The sequence below is a fragment of the Hakea prostrata genome, chromosome 11 (genome assembly GCF_041222555.1).
Source record: "Hakea prostrata isolate BN-2017 chromosome 11, UWA_Hpros_2, whole genome shotgun sequence".
Classification (NCBI taxonomy): Eukaryota; Viridiplantae; Streptophyta; class Magnoliopsida; order Proteales; family Proteaceae; genus Hakea; species Hakea prostrata.
Genome location: NC_142610.1, coordinates 16,536,725 through 16,552,424, shown reverse-complemented (window position 1 = coordinate 16,552,424; position 15,700 = coordinate 16,536,725).

The following is a 15,700-nucleotide window of genomic DNA, read 5'->3' as shown; positions in this document are numbered from 1 at the left end:
AGATGCTATTTAGGCATGAAAAGATTGAGAAGAAGTCTTAAGAACAAGATAAGGGTAGAATCTCTATTCTTTGGTCTTGACTCCCATGTCTTATACCATGATCGCGACACTCCACTATTCCCATGAAAGACAAAATAACTTGAAACCATAAACATTAAAATACTCAAGAAGGCCATTACCAAATAATCCCATTTCATACGGTCATGACCATTAATGAAGATTCATTTGTCCCGTCGGCGTTACATCATCTTCATCCTGAGCTTAGACTCTCTTGTTGATCTAATGATTGCAGCAGACTACCAGATGAAAAATCGAGGTCAACTAACAATCATCGGATCAGAATGTTTGTTGATTTGATAGAATCACACCCCTAGAAAATGCACAAGAACTACAAAATCAAGAAAAAAATAATTAGGAAGTAGAGTATTGTCATGGGCTAGTCATTCAAAACTATATTTTACCCACTAATATAATATTGTAATGATATGACATATTTATCCCATTTGGTATTAGATACATGTATTAATTTATTCAATTGTGTATCAAATTAAAATTTTGTTACATCTTTTGATTAAAATTTCGTTGGTAAATTCGATTGAGTTTGAATTTGTATTGATTGATTCATATCAAAATTGGCTATGTCCAATCTTGATTTCCACCAATATGGTATCATCATGAGAACTATATGGACTAAATCAAAGACGTTTTCTATGGATAATGGATTATCTATAAATTAGTTGTCGGTCTTTGCCCCTGAGAGTCTTGTTCCTTTAGTCCTTACAGTGTAAAATGGGTAATGCTTTATGTTATAAAGTTGAACTTTCCAATACCGTGGTCGTTACCCCCAAAAAAGGCATAGATGGTCGGCGTACGGTCAAGAGCGTATGACATCTTTGATTAGATCTCAATTGGAATATAGACTTGTAGTGGTCGGTCTTTGCCCATGAGACTCTTGTTCCTATAGTCTTTACAGTGTAATATGGGTAATGCTTTATGTTATAAAGTTACCCCAAAAAAAGGCATAGATGGTCGGCAGTAGGGTCAAGAGCATACGACATCTTTGATTAGATCTCAATTGGTGTCTCGATTGATTTGAATTGTTAATTGTTGACTTTGATCATTATTGTCAACATTCAATCTTGATCTCTCACATGTACACTGCTCACGTGCCTTAACATGTTATTTCATCTTCTTAGACTTATGATTAATAGATTGTACTTATTAATATACGAAAACTGACTTGGTTTCCAATGTGGAACAAAGTTAAAAACACATATCAAAATATAAAATAAGGAAGAAAACACTTTAGGGCCTGTTTGGTTACATGAGTTTGGAGATTTCAAATATTTAGAGATTTCAAATCTATGGAGTCATAATTTATAAAATTAAATGTTTGGTTGTGGAATGAAATCTGTGGATTCATCCTACAAAACTATTTGATGGACGTGATTTTTGTGAATGTGCAAATGTTTAACTTTTTTGAAATCTCTGGATTTCACCCCTTACCCATAAATCTACAGATTTACGTTTTTAGTGTAAAAAGGTGAATCTCTAGATTTCATGAATCTATAGATTTTTACAACCAAACAGGCATAATTCTCAGATTCATGAATCCAGAGATTTCAAATCTCTGGATTCATGTAACCAAATAGGCCCTAAATCAATCTCTATTATTCCAAAGATTTAGATGCATTATATAAAAAGAAAATTACAACAACTCACCCCATCTTTGATGAGTTCGAAGTTAAAAACTGCCCTGTGAGATGGGGTCAATATCATAGGTGGACTTACTTTTCATTAGAATCTATTGAGAGTGCTTAGTGGATTCTATTTAGACGCACTATTGCTTCTTATTTCTGCTTCCACCATTGCAAAAACCATGGGCTAGGGTTTTGAGATTCACAAAATCTTCGTCTTTTGGTTGGTTTTTGAGTTTCATTTTACCGGCTAAATATGATGTATCTATTCCATTCGGAATTAGATACTATAATGATGTGAAATGTATTAATTTAATCAATTATGTAGCAAATTGACACTTTTACATCTTTCGATTGGTAAATTCGGTTGAATTGAATTTTTATTGATTTGTTCATATCAAAATTGGCTAAATCCAATCTTGTTTTCCACCCTATGATATCATGAACCAAAGATGTAGTCTATGGATAATGGATTATCTATAAATTATCGACAAATTCATCAATACAAAATTAATGATTTATCTAATACAGACATAGATGGTCATGTACCCAAAAAAGACACATAGACGGTCAGCAGTAGGATCATCAGCGGAGGACATCTTTGAATAAATTTTCATTGGTAATTTGAATGGTTTTTGGTTGGTTTTTTGAGTTTGTGAATACGGTTGTTCTTCGAGTTATATTTTGTAAACTTGAAGTTTATTTTTTTAACTAGACAGATATAATTACTATATTACTCTTCTTTATTACGGTTGAATATCAACAAAAGTCAGCTAATTAAAGAAGGGATTCTTTTACGACAAGATTTAAAGTATCTAAATGATTATAACGAATGTATCATCTCATATGGAGTATTATATTGCATATTGTTATATACATTTTGCAAGAATTCAATACATTTTTAATAAAAAAAAAAAAGAAAAGAAAAACGTATTGGTATACATCATATCAATCAATCTCCTATGGTATCATAAATGCTGCTTTAAGAGTTGGAGACAAATAAAGTGGAGGTTTTATATATAAAGTGAATATAAGATTCTTTTATATGCATAATGGATTTTCTTTAAGTGCTAGACATAATCAATGCAAATTAAAGGTTGATCGGTTGATGGAAAGACTTTAGTGTGTGAGACTGGTAATGTTTTGAAAACTTCAACAAATGAGACAAGAAGAGAGATCTATCTAAATTGTTGAATTTGTTACATTCATAACATAAATGTTGGATATCTTTTTCTGGGGACGGGGTAGTTCTTTATATAAGGGAAGTGGGCAATCATTTACATATTACCAAGCTTTGCCTTGACCTCAAAGAATTCATATCATGAGGCTTTGGTTTTTGTCAATTTCTTTTAACGGTTTTAAACTTCAGATCTCCAATGTAACATTTGAACAATGATCAGTGTTGAATAGACTTGTAGTGGTTGTTCTTGCCCGTGAGACACAAGTCTGCTAGGTCTTTAGTCTTTACCGTGTGAAACGGGGTCAACAGTGATGTTAGAATCTACTGAGAGTGCTTCATGGCACCAAAACTAGCCCCATCACCATGCCTCATGGATTCCACTCAGACACCTATTGTTTCTCATCTTTGCTTCCACCCTTTCAAGAACCACGGACTAGGATTTTCATATTCATAAAATCTCTATTTTGGCTGGTTTTTTGGGTTTCACTTTGAGAATTTGGTTGTTATTAGGTTCATCTTTTGTAAATTTCAATATTTTCTTAACTGCGCCGATTTAATTACTATGTTATTCATATTCTTTACAATTGAATACTAACAAAAGTTAGCTAAAGAGCGGATTCTTGATGGATTACACCTAACGTTGAAAGTATCAATGTTGAGTGCCATATCGATTCTCTTTGCAATGTTGAAATTGTGATATTTTTAAAAATTTTGTGGATTTTTGTGCATGTATTTGCCTATTTGATGATAGGATGATGAACGAAATGTTATTTATATGCTTGAGATTTTGGAATTGGAATTTTGATAAGATATTTGAATGGTTGCCTTAGTACTGAATTATCAGGATGGTGAACACAAGGAATCGAAATGCAACGACTAGTTAGAATCTGAATGAGAGTAACCCCAATGGAGTTGTTCCTACTAGTGCTACTGGAACTCAGAATAATCAGAATGGCCAACACAATGGTGCACCTCCAGTTACCCCTCCTGTTGCTCCTCAATTAAGTTGCCCCTCGGTTGTGACTATGTAAGATATTCTTAATATTATGGGAAATATGATAGCACAACAATAGAATGCTCAAATCAACTAGATGATGCAAGGGTTTATGGCCATGCAAAATGAAAATTGTGCTGCCCCAGTAAACCCTAATGGAGTTAGCACCTTTGCTGCTGGAGCCAATGTGTGTGGTTATGCAGTTAGACCACATGTGAAGATGATGGAACACTTTCTGATACTTCAAGTGCCAAGTTTCACCTGTGTGACCAAGGATTTCCTTTTTCATAACAAATGGATCCAAGAGATGGAGAAAGTGTTCAAACATCTATAGTGTTTTGAGGCCTAGAAAAACATTTGTGCGAGCAGAAGCTTCAGTATGAGGTTGATGCTTGGTGGAACGCAACCCTACCAATCCTAGAGGCAGTGTATCATAATAATATCACCTGCATGAGAGACCTTTATGTAATCTTGGGAATGGATTGGCTAACTGCACACAAAGCAGTTATCCTCTACTCCTTGAGGAAAGTGCAGTTTCAGCCTGATGGAACTACATCTTTTGAGTTTCAAAGTGATCGAGGGAGACATAGTAATAAGACTTTGGCTGCTGCAAGAGAAGTAAGGACCTTGTTGGAAGGTGCAGTGCCTAATGTCACATTCACTCAGCCGGTACCCTATCTGGCATACCTGAGTTTGTGATCCACAACCCCAATGATCAGTATCGAGGAAGTCAACCTCCCACATTTACAATAATATAATCAAGAACAAGACTAAATCAAAGTTAAACTATATTAACTGAAAGATGAAGATAAGATTCAAAGAGAAAATACATTATAGTCAAAGTGCGGAAAATGATACCAAAAGAATAAATCAACTGTAGAGCGTAGCGGAAAATCACTCCACAGTAACAGCGGAAAAGTAGATGAAACTAAAAAGAAGATTACAACCGATTCCCAAAATGGTAAGAAAGACGTAAGAAAAATCTAAACTAATGTTTCTTCAAACTTAAAAATAATACTTCTAAACGTAAAAGGTCTCTATATCCAAGTATTGTTGAACTAGCACATGAGTACGACTAATTCGGATACACTCCTCTGTCACCTTGGTAGTCTTCACAGTTGTAGTCATAGTAGCCAACAACTTGGGTGTAGTATGAGTCATCGTGTTCAATCTCATATGCTTGTCCGTCATAGTCATCTGTATCTGCAGATAAGTCTAACAAAATTGTTGCAAAAAGAAGTGAGTTCAAAAGAACTCAGCAAGACAGTTCATTCCACAATAACACAATATAACATGATAGCAAAACATAAAGGATACAAGATGTAACAACCCCCATATTTCTAACCCCGAATCCGTATTGCAGGTCTGAGAACCCGAAGGTCTAGTCAGATTAATTTTGTGAAGTGTCCAGATAGAAGTCCATGATCCATATCCAGAACCCATGGATATGGATTCTCTTGTTGAAGAATCTACCTTACTAGGAAGTTGGATCTCTGGTAGAGGGCAAGTGGTGTTTGGAGATGTCCGGAATGAAGGTAAGACCTCCCCCTTAGGGGAAGTCCACACCAAGTTGGTTGGTGCCATAGGGGAAGTATATGGACTTCATATAGTATTTACCATTATGACTTGCATTGGATTAGAAACCCGACATGCACCAGTACTCATTGCCAATGGTGGTGGTGAGAGAGTGTTGACTTATCCCCAGCTATGGTTTGAGAGACAGGTGTGGACTTACCCGGATCAGAGTGACTAGACCTACCCAGAGGAGGGCTAGTGTATATCTTAAAGCATGTCAGCTATTAGAGACTTGCATAGTTAGATCTTAGTAGCATTCATATTTCTGCATATCATCCATATAATTTCATATATGCATTCGTGGATTGTATTGACATATATATGAGAATTGTTTGTTCCTTACTGAGTTCGTCAGAACTCATTCCTTTCATTGTATATATTATATGTGTTGTACAGATGATGGCACAACATCGGAAGTTGGAGATAATTTGTATGAAAGAACCTTCTCGTATGAAGCTGATGTGGCACAGACAGTGGTACATGAAATTGCAGAGCATGAAGTCTCCTGAAGATGCTTGGTGTGCGCTTTTAGCACCCATTGATGGGCGGAGGAGACAGGTTGCTAGGCAGTTTGCCCTTCATATGGAGAAAGATTGGAGGACCCCTTTACTTGCTAATTTAGAAAACCAATTTTTAGATTTAGAAAAGAAAACCAAAAAGAGGATTATTATTTTATTTATTTTGCTTCCGCTGAACTCGATATTACAATTGATTCTCGATTCTTTCTTGGATATTTATTGAAGTATCTGGACTCCTGTAACCTTTTTATTTAGGTATAATTATTGTTGCCCCCTTGTAGTTTGATTTTATTACTAATAAAACCCTGTTCTTTACGAAATTATTGTTGCCCCCCTTCCTTATAATGGTGTTAAGTAGCCGTTAAGTTTGAATATGTAATGTCTAATTTGCCCTTCATTAAAATTAAGAAATCAAAAGACGATGTTACCCATTTATAAAAAACCAGATTAAATATCAATTTCACCCTAAACTTCATTTATTTTGAATTGAAGAAATGGGCAAATCCAAATCCGATTTGGTTTCCCACCTTCACTGACCTTCATTATTTTGAATTAAAAAAATGACCAAAATCCAAATCCAATTTGGTTTCCCACATTCACTAAACTTCATTTATTTTGAAAATATTTTAGGTGATATTCAGTTTCCATTTTGAGTTGAATTCGATTTTCCTTCCCCTTCGGTTTCTATTTGAGTTTTATTCAATCATTTTTTTTATAAGAATAAAATGGATTATAGTTAATTTTTTCTCCACAATTAATTAAGGGTACTCCTGTAACTTGACAAAAGGGTAAATAAGTAAAGAGATAAGTATAAGGGTATTTTGGGATTTTTAAGAAAATATAAATATGTCACATTATCAATAAACTAACGAAACTTAACGGTAGGGCGACAATAGTAATTGTAAACAAAGTTAAAGGTTGGATTATTAATTTTGAAAAGTACAGGGGATACAGTAGTAATAAAATCAAAGTACAGGGGGCCAATAGTAATTATCCCTTTTATTTATTATTGCACTTTTTCTTGCTCTTGACTGTATGTACTTGTGTTTATTATTATTGATGGGTAAGACCGTGGATCCTGTGACGGTTCACTCCCACGGGTTGTCGGGCGGATAACCGAGACCGGCAGGTGGGGTGTGACACAAGATGATATGAAATAGACATGCATGCATGATTCTAACTCTATATATGCTGGTCTCTATTGGTAGATATGCTTTAAGTCATAGCACCATACTCCTCTGGGTAGGTCTCAAATCACTCTCCCTCAACCATCTCGATATCTTGGGTTCTCCGATGGTAATTAGGTCATGCATCCCTCTTGGACATTCCATGGCTGGGGTTTAGGTCACCGCTCTCACATCACCATTGGTATGAGTATTGGCGCATGTTAGGTTAAACTTAGCCCAATGCAAGTCTTCTACTTAGTTATATCAAGTCAGAGTTAGATACTTCCATTCCTCGCCTCTCGCATCCCTTTTCGGTATCTTTCTCCCTAGAATCAGCATATCCTATGGCTACAACCAACTCGGACTACGGACTAACCAACCCTATTGATCATCCACAAATAGTAAATGGGAAGCTCTCATGCCCTCTCACGGGTTGGTTACCGGTCTTGAGCGCCCATGAGCCCAAGTCTACTACTATGTAATTCATGTCCTCTCATACATTGGTTACCGGTCTTGGGCACCCATGAATCCCCATCGTTGCCATGGGTTATAACAAGGTAATCCTAGCGAAACATTGGTAAACAAGCCCTAGGTATGTCAACCAATAATCAGGAAAAGAGTCAAAGGGCACCATAGGAAAGCGTTCCATACCACTTCCACTGATGTCTAAAGACATAAATGTCAAAAGAACATTCCCCATTCTCCAATTATACTTAAGCAATCACGTTCCCAATCAGTCATTCACAAGCACAACTGATAAACCAATGCATAGGGAAATAACCATTCATACATTATTAAAATAATAATTGAATTACATGAACAAGTCTTACTGTAGTTACAATACTTACAGCAACATTATATTTATAAGAAAATATAAGAAACAGTTGTATGATCATTCAAACTGAATCAAATACAAGTAAACATGCTTATTAGGTTTTTAGGAAACAACCGTCCTTACCTTAATTAACTTTGAAGAATTCCAAAGAAAGAATTAGGATAGGTCCAAGGTGAGCAAATAAACCCTAAACAAGCAAAGTTCAAGCATTAGGAACAAACCCTTGAAGATCAGAAGTCAAATGGATCAAAACAGACCAAGAATTCAGCTACTAATACTATGGTCAGGTTGGCTGGGCAACTTGGCCAATCAACTCAGTGAACAGTACGAACAGAATTTCCAATTTTTTATCCGAAACTCAACTTCTGGGATTTGAAATACTTTGAAATTTGAAGGGAAACTCTAGAATAGTAGTCTAAGACTATCTAGCATAGATTAGACACCAACAATGACCAAAAGGATAGAATTCTAAATTAATCGAAAACTAGGTTTTCAAAGAAAACAATTCGTGAATTCTATGGAGAGGCTAGAGAGAATGAGAATTCACTCTAGAAGAATAATAATAGTAGATGATAGTTAGAAACTAACCTAGGAATGAATCTAACATGCTTTAGAAATCAAAAACATAGAATGATTACACATTCATGAAGATCTCACAAGAACTCATTCTAATATCAAGCTGTGTGGATCATAAAAGCATTGGAGTGAATGGAGATTCACTCAAACCTATAGAGATTGAGGAAGAGGTATTTGCAATGATACAGAACCTTCTTCATAATCACAGAGATGAGAAGAATCAATAATAGAATAGATCAATGAAAGATTAGGAGTGATCACCAACCTTAAAGAGGAAGATTCACCGAAAAACTTGAGGATTCGCAAAGGATCTTCCACAACTCCAAAGAGAAGGCTTGAGAGAGGATTCCCATGTTCTCCAGAGGCTTTAGAAACAAATGGGGCTGAAAACCATGTAGTTCTATTAAGTAGTGCATCAAAAACCTAAAAGTCAGAGATTTTACACTTAAGCCCTCGTCACCATGGGTCGCTTGGCCCAATCGACCCAAGCAGTCGACCCAGCTGACCAGCAAGCCCAAATCAGGGAATTGAAGCTCCAAACCTCAAGATTTTCAATGGGGCTTCTCCCAACTCAACAAGTGACTCACCTAGCATCGAGGGACCTTCCAAAACATATCCAACTAGGCCTCAAGTCCATCAACCAAACTCTTCAACATCAAGGTGCAGCTTCTTCTCCAAATTAGAATAGGTTTCCAAGTATGGAACTCCATCATCAATCTCCGTGGGTTCTAGGTCAAACACCATGTCTTCCATTGAGATGGCCCACGATTTCCTTCTTCCTTCACTTTGAGTCTTCGGACCTACAAACAAATGGGTTTCCAGGTTAGGGTTAGGGCTGGATTTCACACTAATGCCTCATCTGCAAATGAAGGTAAGAAGACTAAAAAAGTTGAAGATGTCATGATAGTGAGAGACTCCATGGATGTTTTCCCCAGAGAATTGTTAGGCTTATCTCGTGAAAGAGAGTTGGAATTTACCATAGAGGTAATTCTAGGAGTGGCTTAAATGTCGAAGGCTCTGTATAAAATGGCACGACTAAGTTGAAGGAACTGCAAAATCAACTGAATGAGCTTCTAGAGAAGGGATTTATCCAACCAAGTGTGTGACCTTGGGGAGCTCCAGTTCTATTTGTGAAGAAGAATAAGTTGACTATTAAGAAGAAGTACCCACTACCAAGAGTCAATGATCTCTTTGGTAAGTTAAAGGGAGCAATAGTATTTTCAAATATAGATTTGAGATCTGGATATCATTAGTTCAGAGTGAAGGCAAATGATATCTACAAGACAACATTAGGACTCGGTATGGACACTATGAATTTAGCGTGATGCCATTTGGCTTGAAGAATGCTCCTGCGGTGCTTATGGATCTAATGAATTGAGTATTCCATGATGTATTGGATAAGTTTGTGATTGTATTCATAAATGACATCCTTATCCACTCAAAGAATGAAGAAGAGCATGTTGAACATCTCTGATTTACTTTACAAAGGCTAAGAGAGAAGAAGCTTTTTGTAAGTTTAGCGGATGCGAATTTTGATTATCCAAGGTAGTTTTCCACGACCATGTGGTTTTAGCGGAAGGAATCTGAGTTGATCCTGATAAGGTTAAAGCAGTTGTAGAGTGGGATAGACCTAACACTGTAACGGAGATTAGAAGTATTCTAGGACTGACAGGATACTAGAGAAGGTTTATAGTGAACTTTCCTAGGTTAGCTGCCCTAATGACTAAGTTTACTAGAAAAGGAGAGAAGATTTTCTGAATAGATGTACTAAAAGCAGGGTCCATTTCTGAATTCGAGGCAATTTTATCAATCTTCTCTTTCAACTAATGATCAGAACTTTGCAAGGCAACAATTCTATCTCTAAGGGAGGATCTTGCAGTCATGGCATAGAGAATACAATCCGAACCCTTAGGGATCACTTCCAAACCAAATCTTTCCATCGAGGACAACAAAGGCCGACTCAAAGCATTTAAATCCAACTCTTTTCCTTGACTCTTTCTACTAAGAGCATCCGCCACTACATTTGCCTTACCCGGGTGGTACTGGATGTCACAATCATAGTCAGAGACCAACTCCAGCCATCTTCTCTGTCTCATATTTAACTCCTTCTGGGTGAAGAAGTATTTCAAACTTGTATGATCCGTGAAGATGGCGATCTTCTCACCGTATAGATAGTGTCTCCAAATTTTCAAAGCAAATACAACAGCTGCAAGCTCTAAGTCATGAGTGGGGTAGTTCCGCTCATAATCCTTTAGTTGTCGAGAGGCATAAGCCACTATCTTTCTGTGTTGCATCAACACGCAGCCCAAACCGATTTTAGAAGCATCAGTGTAGACCGTCAATCCACCGGAACTATCAGGTATAGTCAGAACCGGCGAGCTTGTCAATCTAACTTTCAGCTCTTCGAAGTTCTTCTCACAAGAATCGGTCCAGACAAACTTCTCCTCTTTTCTAGTTAGCTTAGTCATAGGGGCAGCCAACCTAGAAAAGTTTTCAATGAATCTCCGGTAGTATCCTGCTAATCCAAGAAAACTTCTTATCTCGGTCACGGTCTTCGGTCTTTCCCAATCAGTAACAGTTTGGACTTTCTCTGGGTCAACACAAATACCCTCGGCTGAAACAACATGGCCAAGAAACACTACACTTGAGAGCCGAAGTCACACTTGCTAAATTTAGCATAGAGTTTCTTTTCTCTCAACCTTTGCAACGTGCAGTTCAGGTGCTCCGCATGCTCTTCCTCATTCTTTGAGTAAATCAAGATGTCATCAATGAAAACGATTACAAATTTATCGAGTACATCGTGAAATACTCGGTTCATGAGATCCATGAACACGGCAGGGGCATTAGTCAAGCCGAAAGGCATCACTTTAAATTCATAATGTCCGTACCTTGTTCTGAATGCTGTCTTAAGGATGTCACTTGACTTCACCTTCAGCTGGTGATATCCCGATCTCAAATCAATCTTTGAAAAGACAACAGCACCCTTCAATTGATCAAAAAGGTCATCAATCCGAGGCAAAGGATATATGTTCTTGATTGTCAGCTTGTTCAGTTCCCGGTAGTCAATGCACAGACGCATACTACCATCTTTCTTCTTTACAAACAAGACCGGAGCTCCCCAAGGTGACACACTTGGCTGCACGAAACCTCTCTCTAAGAGTTCATTTAATTGAGTTTGCAACTCTTCGAGTTCGGTAGGTGCCATTCTGTAAGGGGCCTTGGATACAGGAGCCGCTCCAGGAATTAAGTCTATAGAAAACTCAACTTCCCTATCAGGAGGCAAACCTGACAAGTCATCCGGAAAAACATCAGGGAATTCACTAACAACTTTGACTTCTTCAAGTCTCTTCTTCTCTCTGACCTTGCTTCCAGACGAAGCATTTCCCAAAAAGGCATGGACTTGCATTAGAGTGGACAAGGTCTTTTTGCTAAATCTTCCCTTCTCTCCTTGAAATTCGAAAACTGAATTCTCTTCTACACGGAACTGAATCTTCTTTGAGGAACATAAGATCACGGCATTGTAGAAGGTCAACCGATCGATTCCCAAGATTACATCAAAATCTCTCATGTCAAATAATACAAGGTTTGCCTTCGATTTCTTCCACAAATCAAAATAGAACAATCTTCTAACACTTTATCTAGTTTAACAGCAGACCCAACAAGGGTACAAATAGATAAATGACTAGATAAACATCGAGGTGTCAAGTTAGTTCTCAAGGCAAAAGTAGATGATATGAATGAATGTGATGCACCCGTATCAAATAATACAAATGCGGGAAGAGAAGCTACTAACAGAGTACCTGTTACAACATCGTGGCAGGGGTCTTGCTCGGTACCAGATATGCTAAACACTCTGCCAGAGGGAGGGGCAGAAGTAGCAGCAGGAGTACTCTTCACTACATGAGCTTGAGATTGCACAGACTTGTTGGGGCAAGAACGAGCATAATGGTCTGCTTGCTTGCAGAGGAAGCAAGTAGTATCTTTCGGTCCAATAGGAGCTGCAGCAGGGGGAGGTCTCTGATAAGCTGGTCTAGGATTCACCATCCCAGGCCTAGGAGGATAAGTAGCTCCCTGAGGTCTGGCTCCATTGGACTGACCATAATATCTCACAGGAAGGGAATTAGGATTCTGACCAACATGTCTCAGCTGAAAGGCGGGTGCAGGATAAGGAGTAGGTCTAGCAAAACGCCGATCAGTGCGGTCCACAAATCCAGAACATCTAGGTTGCCAGGGTTTCTGAACTCGAGCATTTTCCTTTTCATTCTCTTCAAGCTTCTTCGAGTTTTGAACGACCTGAGCATATCCTTCAAGAGGCAAGACAGTGAGGTATGCCTTAATAGAAGGTCGCAAACCCTTGAAAAACTTTTTCGCCTTGGCTTCTTCAGACTTAATAGACTCGGGGGCGAAGAAGAAAAGTTCTTCAAATTTCTGCTGATACTCAAGCACAGACAAAGTACCTTGTACTAAGGCCATGAACTCGGCCTCCTTTGCGTCCTTTACAGCTTCCGGAAAGTAGTTCTTGCAAAAAGCTTCCTTAAACTTCTCCCAGGTAACGACACCACCATTCAAGGTCTCAAGGATAGGCCTAGTGGAAGCCCACCATGCATCAGCTTCTTGCTGAAGCTTCTGCTCAGCAAACAACACCTTCTGAGCATCAGAACATTGCAAATGTCTGAAGGCCTTCTCCAACTCACGAAGCAACTTGTTCGGAAAGAGGGTGTCCTTTGTTACACCAATAAAGGAAGGTACTTGTAACTTTAGGAAACTTTCCATCAAATGGGTGTGGGGTGTCCCGGTGAATCTTTCCATAAGAGGGGCTGCGGCTCCAGAAGTTCCAATTCCGGCACGGTTTTCATTGCGAAGGGTAGCAAAACCAGTCATCATTTGATTAAATTGGGCAGCCTGCTGTTGCATCATGTTGGTCATGACGCTGGCGATATCTCTAAAGCTTCCGATATCGGGGGCACCGGGAATGCCATTCGTGGTGTGGCTATAATCCGTCGTGTCTGCTGATCAGAGCCCCTAGCAGGGGTTTCTTCGTTTCCGTTGCTTCCGGATCCGACGAAACGATTTCTAAGTAAGACCATTCTGCAAGGATCAAGGATAAGGATACCAAAATTTCAAATTTGACAAAGACAACTTGGCCAACGAATAGGATAACCAAATCATGGTTAGAATTATCAATATAACAGTAAAATAAGTCAGCATTGATCAAAATCCAAAGGAAATGAGTCCAAGAATCAAAAACTCCCAAAATAACCCAATGCGAAAAATCAGATTTAAAGGGCCCACTTCTCATTTCATTTTCATTTCTCACTCAACCATTTCGAGTTTAGCTCTGGAGAAAGCGATTTAGGGTTTTCAAGAGTGCTAGGACTTGATTCAAGGCTTCAATCATTCTTGATAATCTCACTTGATCATCTACACAAGTAAGTTCTCTTTCTTTTTCTCTTTTCTTGTAAACTTCATTCACCATTGTTGTGTTCTTCAATAAAACTGAGTAATACTTGTAGCTAATGGTTAGAATCATACATATAAATGATTAGAAACATGTTTTCATAACTTTTCAAATAAGATTAAGTTCCAAACACAAGATTGCATCCATTTTGGTTACCAAAACACTATTCATTTCACAAAAACTCAACTTTACAAGCACTTGTCTCATTTTCAACCCAAAAGGAATTTTGACATGAAACAAATTTCTACAACAATGATCTACTAGGGGTAAAGTGTTCCCACTCTCCATTCGGTCAAATTCCATTTTTTTTTCAAAAATCACAAATGCAAGCCAAAAGAGGGATTTTTCTCTCTCTTACTTGCTGAATTTTCACTTTGAATATGCCAAAAAGATGGATTTTCACCAAATAAAGTATTCTAGCATGCTTGTATAGGTCTTATGCATATGTTAGAATGATCAAATCAAAATTTCACCAAAAATCGAATTTTCTGAAAATTTACGAAAATACCCTTCATCTAACAATCATACACTGAGACTAATCCAAATGAGTTTCTTTCCTTGTTTCAACAGATACACCATGCCTAGAGGAGGGAGACGAGTAGATAGGGGTAGAGGACTTGTTCCCCGGGCTGAGGTCATAGACGAGGAGCATTTCACTACTCCTATGGCGGAGTTTCTATACGAGCACTATTTCCATGATATACCGATCAAGCACGAACAATTGGTGGATGTGGTTGATTTAGAGGTATTTCGCATCCGAGAGAGATTAGAGGCTATGGATTGGCTTCACTTATACACTACGGCACAGCCCGATCTACCGGATCTTATCGGATACTTCTATAGTAATCGACTTACCGTATAGAGGATGATCCGAGGGATGGTTCTAGGATTGTCATAGATTCCATGGTCGGAGGTAGAGAGATCAGTTTCACTACGAGGACACTGGCTCGCATCTTAGATGTACCGATCGTACGAGATTCCCGTTGGTGGATTCCCGCTGGTACAGATATCACAGAGGTGCTTCTTCCTTATGAGGTATACGAGGTGTGCATGACTCTATGGGATGACATTGACTGTTATATGCCCCGGTGTGGTACCGCGATGCGTCCTTCAGCTAGAGTTATCGCTCGCATCGTCGAGCGAAATATCCTTCCGAAGGCAGGGCATCATAGCAAAGTGTCGGCGATGGAGGCAATGATCATTTATAGTATGTATACTGGAGTACAAATCGATTTAGCATACATCATGCAAAATGTCATGATTGATCGGATCGAGTTTCCTGGGGATAGGAACTTGGCTTTCGGTCGACTCTTGACTCGTATCTTTGAGTACTTTGGTGTGGACTTGGAGCATACACCTACGATTTAGGGTCGAGATTTAGGTGAGCCCATTTGTGCATGGTTGATCAGGAAGATGGGGCTCCGAGGATGCGGTCGGATCGGAGGATGAGGATGATATCGATGATGCATCAGGAGATGACGACTCAGAGGATGATAGTACTGATGATGATGATGGTGGTGACGATGATGAGCATAGTGAGGATGATGATCAGGGTCATGATGAGGTTCCGAGGCATGAGAAGGTTCCCGCTCCACGATTTACTAAGGTCAGAGGCCCATCACACACGACTTCTGAGGCTCCAGATGTGGCTTCCCATCAGTCGTCGATTTACTCTATTCTTGAGAGGATCGAGGCTCGGCA